Source organism: Acomys minous, assembly GCF_964271855.1.
Source record: "Acomys minous genome assembly, chromosome: 1".
Lineage (NCBI taxonomy): Eukaryota > Metazoa > Chordata > Mammalia > Rodentia > Muridae > Acomys > Acomys minous.
The window spans coordinates 14,425,621-14,448,940 of record NC_140483.1 but is presented as its reverse complement, the minus strand read 5'-3'; the positions used below and the strand labels follow the sequence as shown (position 1 = coordinate 14,448,940).

Here is a 23,320-nt window from a genome sequence, read left to right as displayed (position 1 = left end):
CTGAGGCAAGACCAGAGGGAAGGAATGAGGCTCAAAGACAGAAACTGCAGCAGTGGTGTGGGCCTAGCTTCAGGAGGCTGAGGCAGAAAGAGTTCCAGACAGGCTAGAGAAATGGCTCAGAGGTTAAGAGCACTGACTGCTCTTCCAGAGGTCCTGAGTTCAATTCCCAGCAACCACATGGTGGCTCACAACTATCTGTAATAGGGTGACTTTCTCTTCTGGTGTGTGTGAAGACAGAACACTCATATATATAAAATTTTAAAAATAAATATTGTTTTAAAAAAGAGAGAGTTCCAGACAACCTAGGCAATATAGCAAGAGCCTACCACCCCACCACCCCACCACCCCAACCCCCAGCCCCCACCACCCCAACCCCAGCCCCCACCACCCCAACCCCCAAAAGCAAATAAGATAGTTTGGGTAGTGTGATTAGAGGTCTGCTTTGATGGGGTGATCAGAGCACATGGCTTCATTCTAAGACAAAAATACTCTAAGTGTGCCCGGAGTGATCTCACGCGGTACTGGAATGTGGCCAGCAGCCTCTACAACACAGGGGGAGTGGGGGGGAGGCTAAAGACCTAGCAGTGCCTCCCCAAAGTAAAGTAACTATGACTAAAGGAGATAATCCCCTGCCATCAAAGCCAGCAGGAGTGTGTCCTCCTGCCTCCTAAAGCCCCTGGCTAAGTGCCTCTCCCAGTGCTCATCCTGAGTCAGGCACGCTCAGATGTAAACGCAGGAGCACAAAGGACAAAGCCTTGCAGGTCCCTCCTTGCTCCATCCCACCCTCCCAGGCCTGCCGTTTGCTTGGTGGCCTCATATTGCGTTCCTGTACAGTTCAACAACGGGTTTTTTTTTTTCCTTTTATTACAGTTAGAATTAAATAACTGAAGCTGGATCCAGTGGGCTGAGGGAAAACAGAACCTTAATCAAAGGAAATAGCAGACCAGCTCTGCTTGTGGAAAGGCAGGATGTACTGAGGCGCCCAGTGAGGCCCAGTGACGAATTCCTTTCCTGATTTCCCTTTCAGGCTTCTCCCCCACCATGTGCCCTCCAGGGTGTACTGGTGGCCTTTAGCTCTAGGCAATCAGCCCAAGGCAAGTAGGTGGGAGTGGGCTGGGTCAGGGCCAGGTTCTGGGGGCCACTTCGGAACTCAGGGGAGATAAAGCCAGAATTCTATCCCACTACAAAAAGCAGAAGTAAAGAAACCTTGAGTTTCCGGCTCCCCTCCCATACCCTGAGATTTTTAAGGGCCACATCCCCTGCAGAAAGAGCTCCTGAGTTATGTCTTGGGCTCAGGATCTTGTGGCCTAGATTTGGATGGCATCAGAGCACATGTATGTAATGAAGGGAGGTATTCAATGTAATCTTGGGACCGGTTACTGCTCCCTGTCAGTTGTGTGGGGTATGGAAGGTGACAGTGGCCCCCTAGGAGTGCAATAGTGAGGAAGAAAGTGCAGGTCCACATGCTCAAAGACAGAACCTCAGGTGCTCAGAGGTCCAGCAGACAGCGAGGGCCTAGGGAGGCCCCTGGGCCCAGCCTCCTGGGATTCCTGTCACCATTCAGTCCCTAGCGTTCCCGTCCATGGGTTCTCTGCCGTCATCCCTACCATTTCTGCTAAGAACTGTCTGCCTTCTGCTCTCCTTCAGCTTCAGCCTCAGCATCACTTCCTCGGGGGACATCTCCCCAGATCCTCTCAGATATTCTTGGGTTCCTCAACAAAGCACTTGTGGCAAGAAGCATGCCCCCTGGGCCTTGGGTACCACTTACCACATCAACCCACTGCAGCTTGAGCTATTCCTACTGCCCGCACAGGTCCCATGAAACAGACCACAAAGCGCGCATTTAATCAGGCAGCTTTGCCACCCACAGATGGGAAACGAGAGATGGAGGAAACCTAGGGTGTATGGTGTCCCAGTGCCCTATCGCTAGGGGAAAAAATGCCAGGATGGATAGCGACTTGTCTGCACGTGCCTCACTTGCACTGCTGGTGAAGGACCTGGAAAGTGGGTGGCAGCTATTTTGGGGGCATGCCTTTGCCCACAGATACTCTGCTGCTGTCTAGATATCTGTGTCTGTCTATGTCCCTATGCAGATCAGTCCACCAGGCATTCCCACTTCTTCCTCCAGACTTCTCTAACTGTGGCTATTCCTAGTTGGGCGTTTAGATTGTGATCTCTCTGCGTCTCTTCCCCTCCTTCTGAAGCTCATGGCCTGAGGCAGAAGCTAGAATTAGATTTGGGTTTGGAACTTTGGACACAGAAGAACAGAATGGTCTACACCAGCCCTCTCTGGGTGGTACAAAGCCTTCATCTTAGCTTGCAGATGCCTCCGACACAATTAGCTGGGCAGACTTATGAGGCTCAAGACAGGATAGGAAATTCAACCCTGCCCTGGCTCGGCAGGCCTAGGACACTCCCACATGTCCCCAGTGCTAGCATTGATATTTTCCTGCCTCTGGCACAAAGGTTGAGGTTGGGGGAGAAATTCTTCAGGAAGGCGAGCCACTGGCTAGTCTCTGGCTCTGAGACTTTCATCAGGAGCACTGAATCAGGGTGGCAAACCTCTCTCAGCTCTGGAAGGAACATGGCTCCCCACTGAGAGTAGAGGGGAAAAGATGGGCCTTTGGCTTCAGGTCAGGCCAGTTTGAATCCCGGTCTGCTGTGTATGAACCGCGTTGGCCCTGGCGACCTGTTCAATCTCTGGCCTTTGACTCCCCGTCTGCTCATGGAGGGATGTGACTAGTTCGAGGTGTGGATGGGAGGATTAAATAAGACAGTTCCTGTGGGATGCTTGCTATGCAGATACACATTAGCTTATTAGTCCAGCTCAGAGTTTCTGCAACCCGTTGAGTTCCCAGCGCAAGACAACACGTCATGCTCCTGTCTCGTGTGCACCAAACTGGCAGGAAGTCCTGATCAGTCCCCATCCAGAAAAAGTCCTCATAAGGAATATGCTCACTTGAGCATAAGTTCAAGCTTACAGTGAGGTTCCCACCTAACGCTTGGCTCCTCTTAGAGGTCATATGGCATCACCTCCTGGCTCATGCTCTGACCTGTGTTTGGGAATTGCTGTCCCAAGGCTATCACAGAGACCTGGTCATCTGACTTGCTAGTGCAGCTCAGATTCCTGGGCCCTTGTGTATCCTCCTCTTCCTTTCTATTCCTCTATCGCTATATCAATAATTGTGATCAGTATTGCTATACACTCCTGCCCTGAGCCAGGCCTGGAAATGGCTGCTCTCCTTCCCTAAAACCAGACTCAGTATCTTCTCTGGGAAGCTGGCCACCCCAAGACCAAGTGGCTGACTCTGGCTGTTGCCATAGCTGCAGACCTAGCACCGTGTGCCACCCCTAGGGACCTCACCCCCTCCCATAACCACCTTTCGTCTCCATTCTCTCGGCCACCACTGATACCCGCAGCCAGAATTCCTGCATCTAGGCCAGCTTCTGTTATTAGCTTCCCAGGACCCTACCAAGTCCACGACAAAACATGACTGAGCACCTAAAGCAAGTGACACCCTAGAATTCTCCATCACAGGCCAAGGTTCCCAGTGTCAGAGCGTCCCCAGGCGGAGCCAAAGGTGATCACTCATTTCTTACTGGTTTTGACTTCCCAGCATGAGGCTCCAAAGCCCAGACACTAGCAGACATGCTGGAAAGGTGTGGTACCAGTGTTCAGCATCCTCGGAGAACATCAGGAGGTCAGGAGCCGTGAGGAGAAACGCCGATTCCCACCAGACACCGCTATGTTTAGCCTTACACCTAAAATCCCTCTAGCAGGAAAGCAGGTGCATGTTTTTCACAATATAAACTCAAAAACCAGGAGACTATAAAAGGAAATAATTATAGGCAGGTTTCAATCTGGAGACAGCGAGCAGATGGACATACAGGCTGAGGTGTTTGGAAAGAAGGTTCCACACGATCTAGGAGCTGATCTGCCCAGCAGAAAGCCCCCAGCACCAGAACTCACAGGCAGCAGGGAAGTTAAGATCAAGTGTAAGACAGAGCAGAGGCTCTGTATAGACAGCTATGCAGTCCTTCTCCAGGCAGCTGCTATAGTCTGGATATGGAATGTTCCCTAAAGCTCAATCACCAGTTCATGGAGCTGTAGGAAAGAGGGGTTTGGATCCTTCAAGCGGGTAGGACCTGTTGGGAGGAACATATATGTTTGGGCTGTGCCCTGCAGGAGGACTGTGAAACCCTGAAGTAAACAGCCTCCACCGTGAACCCCCTCCACGATGTGCTGTCTCACCACAGGCCTAGAGCAGCTGGTTGTGGACAAAAACATCTGAAACCATTAGCTAAAATAAACTTTTGCTCCTTATAAACTGTTTGTTTCTGGTGTTTTGTAGCCTTGATAGGAAGCTGCCTGATACAGCAGAATTGGTTCTAGGATTTTTTTTTTTGGTTTTTTCGAGACAGGGTTTCTCATATAGCCTTGCCTGTCCTGGACTCACTTTGTAGACCAGGCTGGCCTCGAACTCACAGTGATCTGCCTGCCTCTGCCTCCCAAGTGCTGGGATTAAAGGCATGCGCCACCACACCCAGCTCTAGGATCCTTTTCAAAAACAAAAATCCTAATGCTTTCATATAGTATGGCCTAGACTCTGTATAATCTATCCATACCCTCTTGCAGACTTAGGCCTTCTGTAAATTATTTTTAATATGTGACCAATGAGAATGACATGTAAATAACTGCTATACTCTATCATTCAATGAATAATAATGAAGAGAAAGTCTGTACTTACTCAAGAGATATACAGCATTTTTAGATACACAGAAATTTCCAACAAATTGTTCTCTGATACGTGTTGTCCTAAGAAGTGCTGGGGACCTGTGGGAGGTAAGAAACATGATCAAAATACAATGATGAAAGTCTCAAAGACTATTAACGTAATAAGGATAGAATTGTTTTTAAGAGAAAGAAAGAAATGCCGGAGGATGTGTTCCCACAAAACTATACTGCAAAAGCAAGGAAGCCATGATGGAGCTGAGAGAGCTGGAGATCAGAAATCTCCAGATGGCAGTGGTGCCCAGGCCTGTCCAGACAGTCTGGAGCAGCGGGGAGAGGGACAGGGATAATTGGAATACGCATTAGCTAACACTGGCAAGAGAGGGGAAAAAACCCACCAGGCATTCGCTAGAGCTGCAAAAACAACTGGAGAAAAAAACCAGGCAAGGTTCACAGGACACCAAGCAAATGTTTAAATGAGACCATCGCTAGCTCCAGGATAAGCAAAGGAAGAGAGGAGACGAAACCAAACACAGGAATTATGCTGTCATAAACAGTAAGTGTACAAAACACAGTCATCTACTGCACAAGGAGGTTTCCGTCGAGAGCAGACAGCGCGTTTGCCTCTGCCTCCCAAGTGCTGGGATTAAAGGGATACACCACCAGGCCTGCCTGGCAGTTCAGGTTTCTGAGACAGCTTCACTCTGTAGCCCAGGCTAGCCTCAGACTCTCCAGCCTTCTGAGTACTGGGAGTCCAGGCATGGGCCACTGTGCCTGACTAAGAGCTTTAGTTTTACGTGAAGAAAAGAACTCTGGAGAGGCTGGGACCGTACCTCAGTCAGTGGTGTGTACTCAACGCCCTGCTCATCCCCAGGCCTGCATGAGCTGGAGGTGGCTGCATGCTCTAGCAACCCCAGCAACCAGAAGTAGAGGCTGGAGAGTCAGAAGTTCAGGGACATTTTTGTCTATACAGTGTGTTCAAGGCCAGCCTGGGCTACCTGAAGAAGAAAAAGAAGGAGGAGGAGGAGGAGGAGGAGGAGGAGGAGGAGGAGGAGGAGGAGAAGAAGAAGAAGAAGAAGAAGAAGAAGAAGAAGAAGAAGAAGAAGAAGAAGAAGAAGAAAGAAAGAGAGAAAGAAAGAAAAGAGAGGGGTCGGGGAGAGAGCACTAAGAGATGGGTAGTGATTATAGCTTCAAAGCAATGCAATAAGTCGGTACTGCTGAACTGTCCAGCTGAAAGTAACTGAAGCAGTGAGTTTCATGTCACATGTATGTTCCACATAAAATACAACACAGATGGGACAGTGGCTATCATGATGAGGACACAAAGCACAGAGCTGGAAAGAGACGCACTGCTCTTATTGGTGTGGATAGACTAGCTCTTACCATTCTCTTCTGCCTGGTAGAGTCCATCACTCAAGCTCCTTTGCCCTCTGACCTCCTGTATTCAGCCAATGAGAAGCACGAAGAAGAAATGAGCACTGAATTTGCTGGCTCCCCAGCAAAACAAATACAATGTCCCGCTCTGCAGAAATCTGCTCACTTCTCTGGTATAAATACTCCTAACCGGGAGCAAGTTCAAGGCACCAACTTATCACTGGACCCTGAAAAAGCAGGTCCTCATGAGCCAGTTCCAAAGCGCTATTGGCAGGAAGAGAAAGAACTCTGGGAATCCCCCTCCCCACTACCCTCCGCCCCATACCCCTCACCTGCCTCCTCTCATCCTCTGCCCTGGAGCGTCACATCTTTTTTTTTTTTTTTTTTTTTTTTTTTTTTTAGGTTTTTCGAGACAGGGTTTCTCTGTATGGCCTTGGCTGTCCTGGAGTCGCTTTGTAGACCAGGCTGGACTCGAACTCACAGCGATCCACCTGCCTCTGCCTCCCGAGTGCTGGGATTAAAGGCATGCGCCACCACGCCCGGCTGAGCGTCACATCTTTATGAGACTGTGGCCCAACCCAGAAACTCCTCCTCTACCAGGCTCCAACCTCGTGCTCAAAGATGCCTTCCCCTCCACCCTCAGCCAGAACGGTCCAGAGCGTCTCCAAAAACCCCACTCCCTGGGTACCCAAACATTCCTGGTTAGTTGCCCTTCCCTACTCCTGCCTTTCAGTGATGCTCCCCGGAAGAGTCCTGTCAACTGCATACTTCTGTTTCCCCATGGGGTGCTGCCTCAAACAAGGAGGTGTCAGTTCCACAGGATAAACAGCAAGAAGCCCTTTCTGATACTGCAGTGTGGACTGGGTCACCAAGAGGGTGAGAAGTGAGCCCTGTTCTGGCCTTGTGTCTTCACCCCTGTGCACGCCAACCCCCATCCTCCATCTCCCAGCCCCCAGCCCCCAACCCTGCTTCCATGTTCCGAAATGTTCTTTCCGGAGCAATGTGGCTCCCAGACCCTTGGACGTATGCAAAAAGCATTTATTGAATCGCTCCGAATAGGGACCATCAAGCGCTCTTCCTCTGCTTGCTAACGAATATTCGCTGTCCCTGTGGATTTAGCTAGTTCTCTTTCATGCCTCGTTTGAATCTTCCATTGGGCCTCAGCCCAGAGAGTCACTTGCCCGTAGGAGGTGGCACAGAGCCCTCCCACAAAAATTACAGTCCTCTTAAGAAAAATCTCAGTCCTTACCCAAAACTGCTGGATTCGGGGCTGGCAAGGATAATTTACATACATTTAGAAGATGCATTCAAAAACTACTAAATCCAAGCCAGAGAACAGGAAATAAGCACAATTTGCTCTCATTGTATCTCAACCCAGCCTGAAGGCCGAATCGGTGAAGAGGCATTCTCGGCTGCCCACTTACCACGCAGTCCCACCCGTATTCTCACAGGCTGGTGACCAGGGTCTGTAGAGACCATATTCCGGCCATCTGCCCCCACTTACATGCTGTTGACCCCGCCTTCAAGAGGTGCGAACAGCTGCCACCAAGCCTTGTGGGACCAGCTCACCAGCTGGGTGAGCTGGCTTCGTAGAGAGGGTGGAATAAAATGACTGAGCTAGGATTAGACTCTGGGTGGCTAGTGATGCTAGCACAGAGCTGAGTTTAGCACTTAAAAGCCTGGTGTATCGGCTTACACCTGTAAGCCCAACAAGAGATTTGTACAGGAGGATTGCCATGGGTTTGAGGACAGCCTGGGCTATGGAGTGTCCTGCACCTTCCCTGTCCCCAGCTACTTACCCTCCGACCATAAACACAGACCCTTGCACACCTGCTTGTTTGTTGGTGTATGTTTATTTTGCTTGTGTATGTTGGGTATGTGGAGCCAGAGATTGACTTTTTTTTCCCCGAGACAGGGTTTCCCTGTGTAGCCTTGGTTATCCTGGACTCGCTTTGTAGACCAGGCTAGCCTCAAATGCATAGTGATCTGCCTGGCTCTGCCTCTCAGGTACTGAGATTAAAGGCAGAGGTTGACTTTTTGTGTCTTCTTTGATTATTACTTTTCTTCATTTTAAACAGGGTAGAAACTTAATCTGACTGCGGTGCTCAGGAGAGGGGCTTTGGGAAGTGTCTGGAATCAGATCAGGTCATGGGATAGATCCTCAGGATTGACTGAGATTTATTTAGTATGTATACAGTATTCTGCCTGCATGTACACCTGAAGACCGGAAGAGGGCATCAGATCACATTATAGATGGTAGTGAGCCACCATGTGGTTGCTGGGAATTGAACTCAGGTCCTTCGGAAGAACAGGCGGCGCTCTTAACCACTGAGCCATCACTCCAGCCCTCGGGATTGATTGAATTCCAGTGGATTTATAAGAAATCAGAATGTGCTCTCGCTCTCGCTCTCTCTCTTTCGCTTTCTCTCTCTCTCTCTCTCTCTCTCTCTCTCTCTCTCTCTCTCTCACACACACACACACACACACACACACACACACACACACACACACGTGTACTTGTGCACCACATGACACCAGTAGTGGGTTTTTTGTAAAATGGCTTTGAACTGTCACAGCCCACCCCAGCTCCTGTTCACTGTTTCCTGCCTGCAGGTGCAGTGTGACCAGCAGCCTCCATCCATGCCACCATGCCACCTCTGCTGAGGGCTGGGGTGGGTGGACAGAATTACTGAATGGGAGCTAGGCAGCCCTACCTTTCTTTCCTTATCACTTTTTGTTTATTTTATTTTTACATTTCACTACTTATTGCACGTCTACACGTGCACATACATGCCAGGCACCATGAGCAGCCGGAGGATAGTTTTGTGGCTGTTGGTTCTCTCTGCCCACCATTTGGGCTCCAGAAACTGAACTCAGTGACAAGGACTTTCATCTTCTGAGACATCTAGCTGGCCTTAGTCCTTTTCTTTTCTTTCCTTCCTTCTTTTCCTCACTCTCTTCCTTCTTCCCAGGCTGGCCTAGAACTCTCAATCCCCCTTACTTAGCTTCCTACGTCCTGGGACTGCAGGTGTGTGCTACCATGACTGGTCGTGGAAGTACAAACACGTGAGTGTGCTAAATACTAATAAAATGTGCACTTCCAACGAAGTAGCTGTGTGGTGTGTGAGTTATATCCCAATAAAGCTGTCAAAATAAAAGCTTTAAAAGTTACAAAAGAATTTATATGATGGCATTCCATTTCTGGAGCAGCTTTAAAAGGAGACAAAACATTAGATTGCCTGAGATGTATATTTGGTAACCAGTGGAGAAAACAGGGAGATAAACAGTTCTTAGCAGAGCAGCTGCCTGTGGGACAGAAGAGACAAAAATATGCTCGCCAGGTGAGCACGCATGTGCGCACGCGCACGCACACACACATACACACACACACACAGGCCTTCAACTTGCTGTCCTCTGGAGTATCTGGAATTATAGACCTTAGTCACCAGGCCTAACTGGAATTGTTGATATAAACATCAAAATAGCCTCACAGGGCCAGGGCATGCATGGTGAGTGTGAGCTTCTGCATTCATCACCAGCACACATAAAAATCTCTTAAAATTGCTGTTGGCTCAGCCCAGCCAGGCATGGTGGCACAAGCCTTTAATCCCAGCACTCGGGAGGCAGAGGCAGGCAGATCGCTATGAGTTTGAGGCCACCCTGGTCTACAATGTGAGTCCAAGACAGCCAAGGCTACACAGAGAAACCCTGCCTCAAAAAAAATTTAAAAAAAAAAAAGCTGTGGCTGGGCAGCCATTAGCAGCTGTGTTTGCCTGAGAGATGCCTGAAGTACACTTCTCCACTCACACCTTCCTTGGGGCTTATACACGAGGGTATATGACAAAAATCTGGGCTGAGAGACTTCTAGAAATCCAAGATTCTACATGTCAGGAAAAAGGAGAGAAAAGGAAGCTGGGCGTGAGGGAGGGGACTGAGGGAGGCACTCTGTAGGAAGGTGATAAATGCAGCATTGCAGAGAAAACTGACAAGATAGCATAATAAAAAACGCAGTGACTGGTGATCAGAATTATAAATCGGAGCCTCCAAAGGCCCTGCCAAAGAGTTAAGAATGAAACCACCTTTCAATTATTTACCCATCTTTGTCTATCTTCCTCAGACACTCCAGGTTAGACAGTGCTGGTGGGGTCAAGTGGCTTTTACCATTCATTTACACCTGCCTGCCTGCCAATGAAGGAAAAACAGGAAAGAAAGGAGGAAGGAGTGAGCGAAGGAAGAGGAGAAGCAAAAACACATCATGGCTCGCACTCAAATTTTCTTCATTAAAAAACAAAACAAAACAAAACAGGGGGGCTGGAGAGATAGTTCAGAGGTTAAGAGCACTGGCTGCTCTTCCAGAGGTCCTGAGTTCAATTCCTAGCAACCACATGGTGGCTCACAACTATCTATGAGATCTGGTGCCGTCTTCTGGAGTGCAGGCAAATGTGTAGTCAGAACACTATGTGCATAGTAAATAAATATATCTTTAAGAAAGAAAACCCAAACAAACTTGTTTTCATTTGTGTGTGTTGTGGCACTCATGTGGAGGTCAGAGGACAACTTTGGGGAGCCATTCCTCTCCTCCTACCTTTTGATGGCCTCCAGGAACCGGACTCGGGTGAGGCAAACAAGCACCTTCACTTTACCGAGCCACTTGACCAGCTCCAATTCTCATTGCCAACATCTGACAAATAAGGCCCTTGGTGTCAGGTGCGAGGTGTTCAGGGGTCCAGATGGGGGACCAGGTAGGTTTAAAGGGAGCTAATGTGGAGTTCCAGCACCCCGCTAGCAGTGCTCCAAAGCTCCTTGTGAATATTTGCCTCTGTTGGGCAGTCAGTCTGCTCAAAATGAGATGAGGCAGCAGAAGCGCTCTCCGAGTCTACTTCCTACTGCTGTCTTTATCATCGCCTGAAAGTGCTTTGCAGACACAAGATTGACAAAGGCAATATGCTAAAAGCTTCTCCAGGATACTCTAATGGCTTCCGGAAAGAGAGGCCGGAAGGTCCTTATCCCTTCAAGGTGCTGACAGAGAAAGAAGGGGATCGCGGATCTCTTTCTGGTTGAGAGATGGAGACTCGTAGGAGAGGAGGGACAGCCCAGACTAGCTGAGTGTGTCAGGGCCAGTGTCTGGCAGGCAGGACCCCAAAGCTGAAACAGGCTAGAATTATGAATAGTGAAAGTGAGCCTTGGAGACATGGCCCAGCTGCTCCATCGGCAAGGGCTGCTCTGTCCAATGGGGAAGCAGAACGGAACTAAGAGAGGCCTCATTGACTCCACAACAGAGTCTACTGGGAAGCCACCTCAGCTCAGATGATGGCCCAGTTGTGGCTGCCAGTGGCAAATCACAGTTACCCCATGATGCTCCAGTTGCCCTCCCCAGCCCTGCCAGACACTCAGGGCAGTCAGAATTTTACCTTAGCTTTCCCTGGTGTGGTTATATAGCAGGAAAACCCAACCTGAACCCAACCTCCATTTCTCCTACCACACACTTTCCACCCAGATCCCTCCGTGACCTAGGAAGGTTCAGTCATGTCTTCCCACCAGCAGGCAAGCCATCATTTCTGCAGCAGGCTCCACAGGGCATCCTCTAACCCAGCCTGACTCCGACGCTGTCTGCTTGGAGATAGTATCAGATCCCACAAGTTGAGGGCTTGATCCCCCAAGCTACCCCTCCCTACCTCAGATACCAGTATTCCCCCAATCATATTTTTTTAAAGATTTATTTATTATGTATACAATGTTTTGCTTGCATGTACCCCTGCAGGCCGGAAGAGGGCACCAGATCTCATTACAGATGGTTATGAACCACCATGTGGTTGCTGGGACTTGAACTCAGGACCTCTGGAAGAACAGCCAGTGCTCCTAACCGCTGAGCCATCTCTCCAGTGCCCCCCATCATATTTTTAAATGGGTTTTTTTTTTACCTTTTATTGCTTCTTTTATTTTTTGAGATTATACTCCCTTTCCTCCCTCTAAGCCCCTTCCCTATACTCCTCCTTTCTCTCCTTCAAGTTCATGGCCCGTTTTTCCATTAGTTGTTGTTATACATATATATGTCTATTTTTATTTTATGTGTATGTTTTGCTGAATGTATGTATGTACTCCATGTGTGTGCCTGATAGCCATGGAGGCCAGGAGAGTGTATCATTTTGCCTGGAATTACAGATGATTGGGAGCTGCCACATAGGTATGAGGAAGCAAAGCCAGGTCCCCTAGAAAAGCAACAAGTGTCCTTCACTGCTGAGCCATCTCTCCAGCACCAGTCCCCAGGTCATTTCACTCCTGCTTCTGACCAAATGGATATAAGTTGGCGTTATGTTTGGCTCTGAACTATCCCTCAACGGCCTGGTCCTGTTGTGCTATTGGAAGGTGGTAGAACTTTAAGAGATGGGACCTACTGGGATTTAAGGTCATTGAGGACAGGATATCCTGAAGGGTGTATTTGCACCCTACTCCCTTCCTCTTTGTTTTTCTCAGTATTTGCTCTCACCATGAAGTGCCCTGGAGGCATCAGGAATAAAGCACAGCCTTCCGTGACTCCCCAGGCACACCACCCTGTAAGACTACCCTAGTTGAGCTACTCAGAAGCTCTCCAAACCTAGTCTTTTGGGGGAGTTTTATGGAGTTTTCACTGTATACACATACATGCCAACAGACTGAGCAGGAAAGCCTAGCACAGCCTCTTTGTGGCACTCTTCCCTTCATCGTGAGTGGTTGGACCGTTCCAGAAAAAGAAGGCGTAATGAAACTGTTGTCAAATAAGGTCCATCAGAATTAAGAGCCAGAAACTGTGGATGAAAACCAACAACTATGTATCATAATATCACACCCAGGACCATAGGGCAAGAGTAAAGTGAGGCCCTGGGTTCATTTGCATCTGATTTACATACAATTAGCATACTCCTGCACAGACTTTGAGACAGTCCATTTTATTTGCTCCTCACTTACTTACCTTCAAATCCTGGCCCTTCTCACATCCCAGGGAAAGCAGGTTTTGTCTCCAGTGCTTTATGATGCCTGAAAAATCTTTTAGTAATTGCTGAGCTAACTCTCACTTGCACTAGGCAAATGCAGCCTCATCTGGCTGTCATTATCTCCCTTCCATCTGCGTGTACTGCTCCCAAAATGTGCGCAGAACTCCTCTGTGGATTTCCCTCACGCCTACTCTTTGAACCTGATTGACTTTTCCTTAACCCTTTAACTGGTGTTGGAGTGAGGACTGGGCCTGGGCTAAGCTCCTCAGTGTTCCAACACTGGGGGCGTGGATGGGTGGATGGGTGGATAGGTGGATGGGTGGGTGGATAAATAGATGGATAGATAATGGGCATGGATGAGCGGGTGGGTAGGTGGGTGGGTGGGTAGATGGATAAATAGGTGGATAGATATGGGCATGGATGAGTGGGTGGGTAGATGGAAGGATGGGTGGGTGGGTGGATGGGTCAATGGATGGATGGGTGGACGGATGAGTGGGTGGGTAGGATAGAAGGGTGGATGGATGGATAGATGGATGAGTGGGTGGGTGGATGAATGGATGAGTGGACGGATAGATGGATGGATTAGTGGATGGGTGGGATGGATGGATGGGTGGATGGATGAGTGGGTGGGTAGGATAGAAGGGTGGATGGATGGATAGATGGATGAGTGGGTGGGTGGATGAATGGATGATGAGCAGCACTGTCTTGTTCCCCTCCCTAGACTGGGGTCTGGGACAGATAAGGAGTGAGCCCCTGCACCCAACTGAAGACTTCCTGGTACTAGAAGAAATATCTTGCTGGTTTGTTAAGCTGCCAGCTCTTACCCAGAGGCTCTGGAAAGTTCTAGAAAAGAACCTGCCCTTGTCAAATTACACATTCTCCTGGGTTGCCTCCTTCATCCTCCAGACATCAAAGAGCTGTCAAAAGGTTGACAGTGGGCCTTTAGGGAGGCTTGCAAGAGAAGCCTAAAATGGGTGCAGAATGTTCTGAGAGAAGTGCAGCCACTCGGGGCAGCTGTGGGCATTTGCACTTCTGTTACAGTTATAAAGGTCCGCACTCTGCAAGCTCAGAAGCTAATGAAGGAAACAGAAATAGCCCAGCTAACGGGCCCCAAAGAGTGCTGGCCTCTTCAAAAGATCCCCATCCCATGAAACACAGAAAGGGAAAAAGCAGGGTTGCGAGCTAGAGCCTTAGACCTCTTCCTGCCAGATGTGTCGCTGAGGTACAGAGCACGGAAGTACCACTCAAGCCCCCAGGGAGAGTATGCAACCAAGGTAAACGGCCATTTTCTGTTATTTAGAAACCTCCAGCTAATAAGGTGTTTCTGCAAAATGTCTGATATAAATTCTTTCTTCTTCCCTTCCTCCCTCCTTCTCCCTACTCTGTCCCTCCCAGGTTTGACAGTGATGAGCTTTGGGTGGCTCTTGGCTTTAATTCAGCCTCCAGAGGTTCTGTGACTGTGTCCCAGACCCTGACCCTGAGTGCTCCAGTGCCCTGGGATCTGAAATGACAACCCCTCTCCCTAGTCTAAAGCTTGACTTGGAGACAAACAGGGCAGGTGTTCCAAATGCATCTGTTCATGATAAACAACTTTTGCAAACAAACAAACAAACAAAATCAGTGTGAACAGGGGCTAGAGAGATGGTTCAACGCCTAAGGGCACCAGGTGCTCTTGCAGAGAACCAGGGTTCAGTTCCCAGCACCTGATAGTAGCTCATAACTCCTGTTTCATGGAATACTATGCCCCACAAGGAATGCACATGGTACAAACACACACATGCAGGAAAAACACTCACACACATAAAATAAATCTAAAATGAGCATTTAAAACCAAACTGTGGGGGCTGGAGAGATGGCTCAGAGGTTAAGGGCACTGACTGTTGCTCCAAAGGTCCTGAGTTCAATTCCCAGCAACCACAAGGTGGCTTACAACCATCTATAATGAGATCTGATGCCCTCTTCTTTTCTGCAGGTGTACATGCAGGCAGAGTACTGTATACATAATAATAAATAAATAAGTAAATCTTTAAAAATAAATAAATAGATAAATAAATAAAACCAAACTGTGGGAGTTACAAACCTATATTGGCCACTTGCGCAGGAGCAAGTGTGGGAGGAAGAACTATGTCCTCAGTCCCCAGGGGCACTGCAAGGAGCCCCTGGACTTTGTGCTGCGGGCTCCCTAGCAGGGCAGCCTGGGCTCCATGGGAGCCCTCGAATGAACCAGCAAGCCCTGCTGAGTGGCCCTTTGCTCTCTCCACAGCAAGCTTATCGTGTTCAAAGCAGCTCCTTCTCTCAGTGGACATAGTCATGTAGCCTGCAGCCCCAACAGAGAAAGAAAAACTGACAAAGGCAAGTGGGTCAGGTGTAGACCAACCTCCAGGGACCCCATTGCAGTCCCTATCTTAGACAATGCAAATTATTTATCTATCATTAGATTGCCTGACATAACAAAGAATATCTGGGACAAAATTATCTCAGCCATCACTTCATTTAAAAATCACTCACAGGGGCTGGAGAGATGGCTCTGAAGATGAGAGCACTTGCTGCTCTTCCTAAGGACTCCCAGGTCAGTTCCCACCGTCCACCTGAGACAGCTCACAACCACCTATAACTCTAGCTGCAGGGGCTCCAACATGCTCCTCTTACACACACACACACACACACACACACACACACACACACACGTCTCAAGCACATACTTCTTATACACACACTTCTCACAAACACGCACATAAACAATAAATAGTAGCAGGGCTCAGAGGTTAAGAGCAACTTTTTTTTTCTTTTTTCTTTTTTTTTCTTTTTCTTCTTTTTTTTTTCCGAGACAGGGTTTCTCTGTGTAGCCTTGGCTGTCCTGGACTCCCTTTGTAGACCAGGCTGGACTCAAACTCACAGCGATCCGCCTGCCTCTGCCTCCCAAGTGCTGGGATTAAAGGCGTGCACCACCATGCCCGGCTTAAGAGCAACTTTTGCTCTCACTGAGGCCCTGGCTGAGCTTTGGTTTCCATGACCCACATAGAGGTTCACAGGCATCTGAGTCTCAGGAGATCTGATATCCTTTGCTTATGTGGGCAGGCACCAAGAATGCATGTGGTGCACGTGCGCGCGCGTACACACACACACACACACACACACACACACACACACACACACACAAACAAAACACACAGAAAATAATAAAATAACAACCACTTACATGGACCAGCAAGATAGCTCAGTGAATGAAACCGGCTGCCGTGCAAGTCTGACAGTTTGGGTTTAGTCCTGGCAACCGACTATAGAAAGAGAGAAACAACTCCCAAAAGTTGTCCTCTGACCTCTAACTAACACACACACACACACACACACACACACACACACACACGTGAAATTTTAAAATAAATAAGACACACTCACACACATTCACTTAGGATCTGGGTAAAAGGCCAACAGAGTCTTTACCTGTAGGTGTCTGGGATGCACTTAGTCACCTTGTAAGCAAGCTGATGCGCTCTCTCCCCAAAAGCAGCAACCTAGGCTCATTTGTGGGCTGGGTCCAATGAGAACACATTGGCCAGAGATAATCCAGAGGCTCTGGGGTTGGTTTAGGCAATTTAGCACAAAGATGCCATATTCACCAGGCATGGTGGTGCACGCCTTTAATCCCAGCACTCAGGAGGCAGAGGCAGGCAGACCTCTGTGAGTTCGGGGCCAGCCTGGTTTTCAAAGTGAGTCCAGAACAACTAAGGCTACACAGAGAAACCCTGTCTCAAAAAAACAAAAACAAAAAACAAAGATGCCATATTCTCTAAGTAGGAGAAAAGCCAGAGAGCTTGCAAACTTGGTCCTATTATCAGCCATGGTAGGGAACTCTTTTTCTGACTTTGGTGTCCTTAGGGATATTTCTGTTATGGGTTATATGAAAAATGCAGAACCTACATTAGATCATTGTACCTGCTGGTTTTGTCATTCCTACCCACCTGATTATGGTTTGATAGATACACAAATTAGGCCACTGTAATATACCAATGAAAACAAAATGATGCAGACCTGTGGGGCCAGAAAGCGAATAGGGGAGCCTGCCTGGAATAAGAGTGAGGCTGAGGTGTGTCCAAACCCTGAAAATCTCATTTAGAGGTGGGGAGTAGTAGAACTGCTCCATCCCTGCCCTGAGTCTGCATGTCCCGGCACACACGTAGCCTTAAGACCCCCACCTCTGTGGCAGTCACATAGCCCGGTAGTCAGGTTACAGGTTAAACTGTCTTCTTATAAGGTCATGTCCAGCAAGCACCTGGAATTCCTCTTCATGCACATAAGGCATTCCCAGCACCTTGGCCCCAGCCAGTGATGTACACTGACCGAAAAAGCCTCTACTCACTCCCCAAAGGCTTAAATAGCCTTTGTTCCCTCAATTAAAGAGCTGTCTCACTGAATCTGCCTCCCGAGAAGGCTGCTTCTCGACCGCTCACTGCCAACCGAGATCCTGCGTTGCACCACTCTGCGTTGCTTCACTCTCTCCAGTGCAGCCCAACGCACAACGAGCCTGGATACCTTAAAGGAAGAAGCAGAAATGGGGAGGCACAGGCCAAGCTCTTGGTTGGTGCAGAGTCATAACCCATACGTCTGCCACACAAACACACTTGCAGTCTCTCTTAGAATGGCCAGATTTCAAAGCATCAATCCCATGTCTCTGTCCTCAAACACGCCCCCCCCCAATTTCCAACAAGCCCCTCTGAGACTGAGTAATGAAATTGGGCCCTAACCAGCCGCCCCTCCCTCCCCTTAGTCAAAGACAGAGCTTTTACATCACCAAGCACAAGAACCATAATCTACCTGTTTCCCCGCATACCTAGAACGGCATCTCCTGAAAGCCACTGCGCAAGGGTGCAAAACACGTCAGTATGTCTAGGCAAAAGAACAGACCCATCTGTGTCCTTTATCTTCCTACCCAAGTGATTTAGGAAAGGATGTGTAACTGACTACTGCCAATCATTGCTGTCTTTGGAACTGATTTTTAAATACTAAATCAGACTTGTTCTCCTTCTCCTGGAGCTGCCAGGGGAGTGGAAGTAGTGGGGGGGCATATGCCTATATACCCACAACACAAGCAGGAGTGAGCTGGACCACACAGGAAGAGGGACACCCTGAGGATATTTTTTGAGCAGCTGGATCTAGCTGAACCTAAAGTGACAAGCAGTTCAGTTACATAAGCAAACTGAATTTCTATTTACAAAATAGGCATTTTGTTTCCTGTCAAGCCCAGAAGTTATAATAATACGGTAGCATGTATTCATGGTGTTAACTTCCTGTTCCTTCACGGCATCCACACAGGCAGCGGTGACTAAACACTATGTTACAGTGTGGAGGTGTCACACCACTGTACTTCTAACTGCCCTCTCAGAGCAGCACGCTAACTGTTGTAGGGCCCGGTCACGGGACAGAGTTCCACCCACAGTGCGTTACTGCGGCTCTAGCCCCCACTCCTTTGAAACCTTGTTGAGTTTTGAATACAAAATGCCCACCACAGGCTCAGGGTTTGAGGCTTGGTCCCTAACCAGTGGTGCTAGTTAGAAAGACTAGAAACCTGAGGTGGGCGCTCGCTAGAGGCGAGGTCCCTGGGAATGGGTCCTTAGGGCCTTGTTTTTCTTCCCTCCTACATCCTCTCCCGGCTTTGTTGTTCTGCCTCACTCCAGGCTCAGAGACACAGAGCCAAGCGACCAGTCATAAAAAGCCTTCTAAAACCACGAGCCAAAACAAAGTATTTCTCCCTCTAAGCTGATTGCATCCAGCATTCCATCACAGCAACAGAAAGTAACACACACAAATGTGTACCTGGGCAATTCCCCAAATGTCTCTTATTATCTGTCAACCCATCCATTGGCACCTTGGTTAACCCGAGTTGTACAATCAGGTTAAAGAAGAGCATTTTTTAGGAAACATCCTCTTCGTGGGTCACTCTGTTGTGGTTGTTGGAACCTCACACCATGGGTCACGGTTGCAGTCAGGATAATGACACGCTTTTTTTTTTTTAAACTGATCTTGGTATGCTGATGTAGTTTATCTCCTTGGTGTAGTTTCTCAACTTGTGGAACCCAAATGTCTTCAGCTCACAGGCCTAGGCAAACTGACTTCACCAGTTCTGAAGGAGTTGCTTGAGGAAACTGAATAAGTAGTTATTCATTCAGAATGAGAAAGATGACATTTAATATTTAATTGACATGACGATTAGTCTTTGGACAGTCTGAACATTATCTTCTTCATAAGAAAATCTACCGAGGAAACTTAATTAAGGTAAATTGGATAAATATAAGATGAGACGAATGGTCCCGGGTGGTCATGTGGCTTGCTCTCTTGGAACTGGCGTGGCCAGATGACTCACGTTCAGAAGTGAAATGGTCAGTTCTGCAGGTCCCAGCATCCTTTCCAACAGACGGCCACAGGCCTCAGACATCCTTACCAAATGCGCATAGTGGCACCTATGACTCCAGCATTCAAAAAACTGAGAAAGCATGGCCCAGAGGACGGGGTTTGAGGCCAGTTTGCACTGCAGAGTAAGACTCTGAATAATAAAATAAATGCATACAACCCCAGCACTGAGAAGATGGAGGCAGGAGAATCGTGAGCTCAAGGGCATCTTCAGATACATACTGACATACAGTCAGGTCAGTCTGGGTTACAAAAGCCTTTGTTCCAAAAAAAAAAAAAAGAAAGAAAAGAAAAGAAAAAAAATTAAAGAAAGAAATCTTTACATTCTTGCATAAACAATACTCCTAACATCCTCGTGTATATATCCAAATTGCTTTCATCTTTCAGGTTGATTCCAACAAGACTCAGAAGACAGCCACCAAGAAGGAGAAGAATCTAGAAGCTGCGGACCAAAGCCCTCTGAAGAAGCTCTGTGTGCACGAGGAGAGTGCGGCTGTGGAGAGGTGGCGCTTGCAGATCCGCTGGGGATCTTGAGTCCCTTTTAATAGTCATCTGCTCAACTTCTGCTCCTGACCTCACATGCTAGACATCACTGGATAAAGCCTAAGCTACTGAGCCACTAAGCGTTGCAGTGGCTCCAGCCTCCACCCATCCTAGGGCCCAGAATGGGCTGTAGATATCTGCAACTTACAGCAAGTATTTGTTCTGCATCCCAGAAGTGCCTGCCTGGAGCTTCCACTGATGGATGTCACTTGTCAGCCTATTGGTTTATGGCTTTGGTCTGTGCCTAGGAAAGTTCACGGAAGCTCTTTGCAGTGGAAGATGTCATTCGGGGGGGTAATTTGGATCCATGTTCCCAGGCTATGGTCACTCATGTTTGACTTGGAATAAACTACTTCCTTATTTCCCTTAAGGAAGGTCTCTTATTTTACGTCGAGAAACCCATCTCGGGCTGCAGAGATGGCTCAGCCGTTAAAGACTAGGCTCACCAGCAAAAATATAAGGAACCCATCTCTAGAGGATGTTGCTTATTGCCCACCTGGTACCCTTTCCCTCTTTCCTTCTTGACAGAATTCTGATTTAGTTCAAACGTGCTGCTCCCCAAAGCCAGTAAACCATGTGTCTCCTACGACATCAGCCCCACTTTCTCCCTGTGACCTGTTGACTAGGAGGTCACAGGTGGCTGGGCACGGATGGTTATCTTGCTCGAGCCTAATGGAGAAGAGTGAGCTGAGAAACATCCTCAGGCTCTGCGCATCGCATGACCTCTCCGTCGCCAGCCCTATCTCAGAGCCTCGGAGTACAGAACTAGAGCTGGCTTTCCTGTGTAAGTGACTGCTTTTGTGACTTGTAGCCGCAGGCCACCTGACTGGCCATCCTCCCACCTAAGGACATTGGAAGAGACAGACATACTTTGTTTGCTGTCTTGGGGCAGAGCATCTGACGCTTGGTTCCTTTAGCAGAGTTACTCATCTGGACTCTCAATGTGAGGAAGGAACAGGGATCCCGGCGAATGAGCTAGCTTGTAAGTTTGTTTCTTCCCATTTAAAATGCCTCTCCAAACCTAGGAGAAAGGGCAAAGGAAGAAAGGCGAGGTGGTAAGAATAAGGTTGGGCCGTGATTGGAAGTGTGACGTAACATAGCCCACTCCAGTGCAGGAGAAGGCAGGCAGCGTTAGGTTGCTAGAGAGAGCAAGAGTGATATTATCCTATGACAGTATGGCTCAACAAAAGCATTTGCTGCCATAGCTAATGAGCTGAATTTGGTTCCCAGGACCCACAAGGTGGAAACAAAGAGTAGATTCTTCAAGTTGTACAAACACACACTCATACACACACACACACACACACACACACACACACACACACACACACAGTGACAAATAAATGTAAATGAAAAATGTAAATGTTATTATCCTGAAAAGCCAGTCCCAAGAACTCCTAGAGTCTCCCTACCTCCCCCTATCAAATCTTTTCCAATTAAAACTGCTACAACCTGCGCTGGAGAGGTGGCTCAGTAGAGCTTCCATTTCACACCCACATGGTGCTCACAACCATCTGTAACTTGATTCCCCAGGAATCTGACACCAACTTTGGGCTTTTGCAGGTACTAGGCAGGGGCATGGTGCACAGACATGCACACAGGCAAAATAATACACACATAAAAATAAAATAAAATAATAGGTTTTTTTTTAAAAAAACTGTTACAACCTGTCTTCAAAATGAAAAATAAGAGTAACCTCCCTCCCCTCCCAAAAAAAAATACCTTTAAAATACTTCAATAACAAAAACGGAAATAAAACAGGGGAACAGATTGAGTAGAATAGTTGACACAACAATGCATAGGAGCCAATTTTAGAAAGTTCGATTTTTATCTCATAGATGCATTAAATAAAAGACTTTGCATAACATTCTGCCGGAGGCGTCCCTGGGTTCTTATGCTACATTTTGCCTAGTGACGAGAAGACACACTTTTCAGTCTTCTAAGAGAGATGGCCAAGCGCTGCCAGCTGTGAGGCCCTAGAAGGGACAGCAGGTGCCCAGGTTAAGATTCCTCCCCAAGCCAGGCAGTGGGGACACATGCTTTTAATCCCAGCACTCAGGAGGCAGAGGCAGGTGAATCACTCTGAGTTCAAGGCCAGCCTGGTCTACAAAGTGAGTCCAGGACAGCCAAGGCAATACAGAGAGACCCTGCCTCAAAAAATCAAAAAAAAAAAATTCCTCCCAAGCTGTCTTCTCACTGCCCCCTTTCTCTTCCCTGCAGGTAACCGCAAAAGTTTCCTGAGAATTGACACTCAGCGGGTAACATCATTGGTCATTGGTTCACAGAGGAGTCAAGTGTCATTGTCCACCAGAGGTGAGAAGACACAGCAACAGACACAGCACATAACTGTGGCACGAGAAGCAAGAGCGAGCTGGTTATCACTCAGGTAGTCGAGAAACGAAAAGCTTGGATCGGAAGCAGGGCCATGCAGTTCCAGGGCTAGCCCCTTGGGGACTCACCTCCTCCATCTCCTAAAGATGCCGTAACCTCCCAAAAGCGGCACCGCCAGCTGGAAACTACTCACTGTATTTTTAAAAGGCTGGACGCCAGGCATGGTGGCACATACCTTTAATCCCAGCACTCGGGAGGCAGAGGCAGGCAGATCGATGTGAATTCGAGGCCAGCCTGGTCTACAAAGTGAGTCCAGGACAGCCAAGGCTACACAGAGAAACTCTGTCTCGAAAAAGCTGGATGTGGGGACTACAAAGTTGGCTTAACCCCAGTAGTATCCATGTCAGGTGGGCCATAATTATGTAACTCCAGATTCAGGGGCTCCAATGCCCTCTTTCGACCTCTGCAGGCTCCCCACACAAACATACATGAATATACATAAATAAGTAAAAATAAACCTTAAAAAAAATTTCCAGGTAACCGAGCGGTGGTGGCACACGCCTTTAATCCCAGCACTCGGGAGGCAGAGGCAGGCAGATTGCTGTGAGTTCGAGGCCAGCCTGGTCTACAAAGCGAGTCCAGGTCAGCCAGGGCTACACAGAGAAACCTTGTCTCGAAAAACAAAAACAAAAACAAAAAATCCAGGCATGATCATAAGTACATATAATGCCAGTGGGGGCAGAGGCAAACAGATCCAAGGAATTCACTTGGCAGCCAGCCTAGCCAAGCAGTGAGCTTCAGGTCAAAGGAGAGGCCCTGCCTCAAGGTAAGGCAGCAAGGGGCAGGCTGAGACACCTCATGTCCTTCTTTTGCCGTGACATGATGTATGCATCTATATACACAAAATGCGCAGACAGACAGACAGACACACACACACACATACACACACACACACATGTTT

General features: G+C 48.2%; 1 long non-coding RNA gene across 1 annotated transcript; it reads right to left on the bottom strand.

The window, feature by feature from the left end:
• Window positions 1–4,748: 4,748 nt before the first annotated feature.
• On the bottom strand, window positions 4,749–17,980 carry LOC311593658. The gene is made up of 4 exons (XR_014777797.1): window positions 17,909–17,980; window positions 17,489–17,610; window positions 6,116–6,170; window positions 4,749–4,834 (listed from the first exon to the last, which is right to left on the bottom strand). It is a non-coding gene; the product is annotated as an uncharacterized lncRNA (long non-coding RNA).
• Between the last annotated feature and the right edge of the window lie 5,340 nt (window positions 17,981–23,320).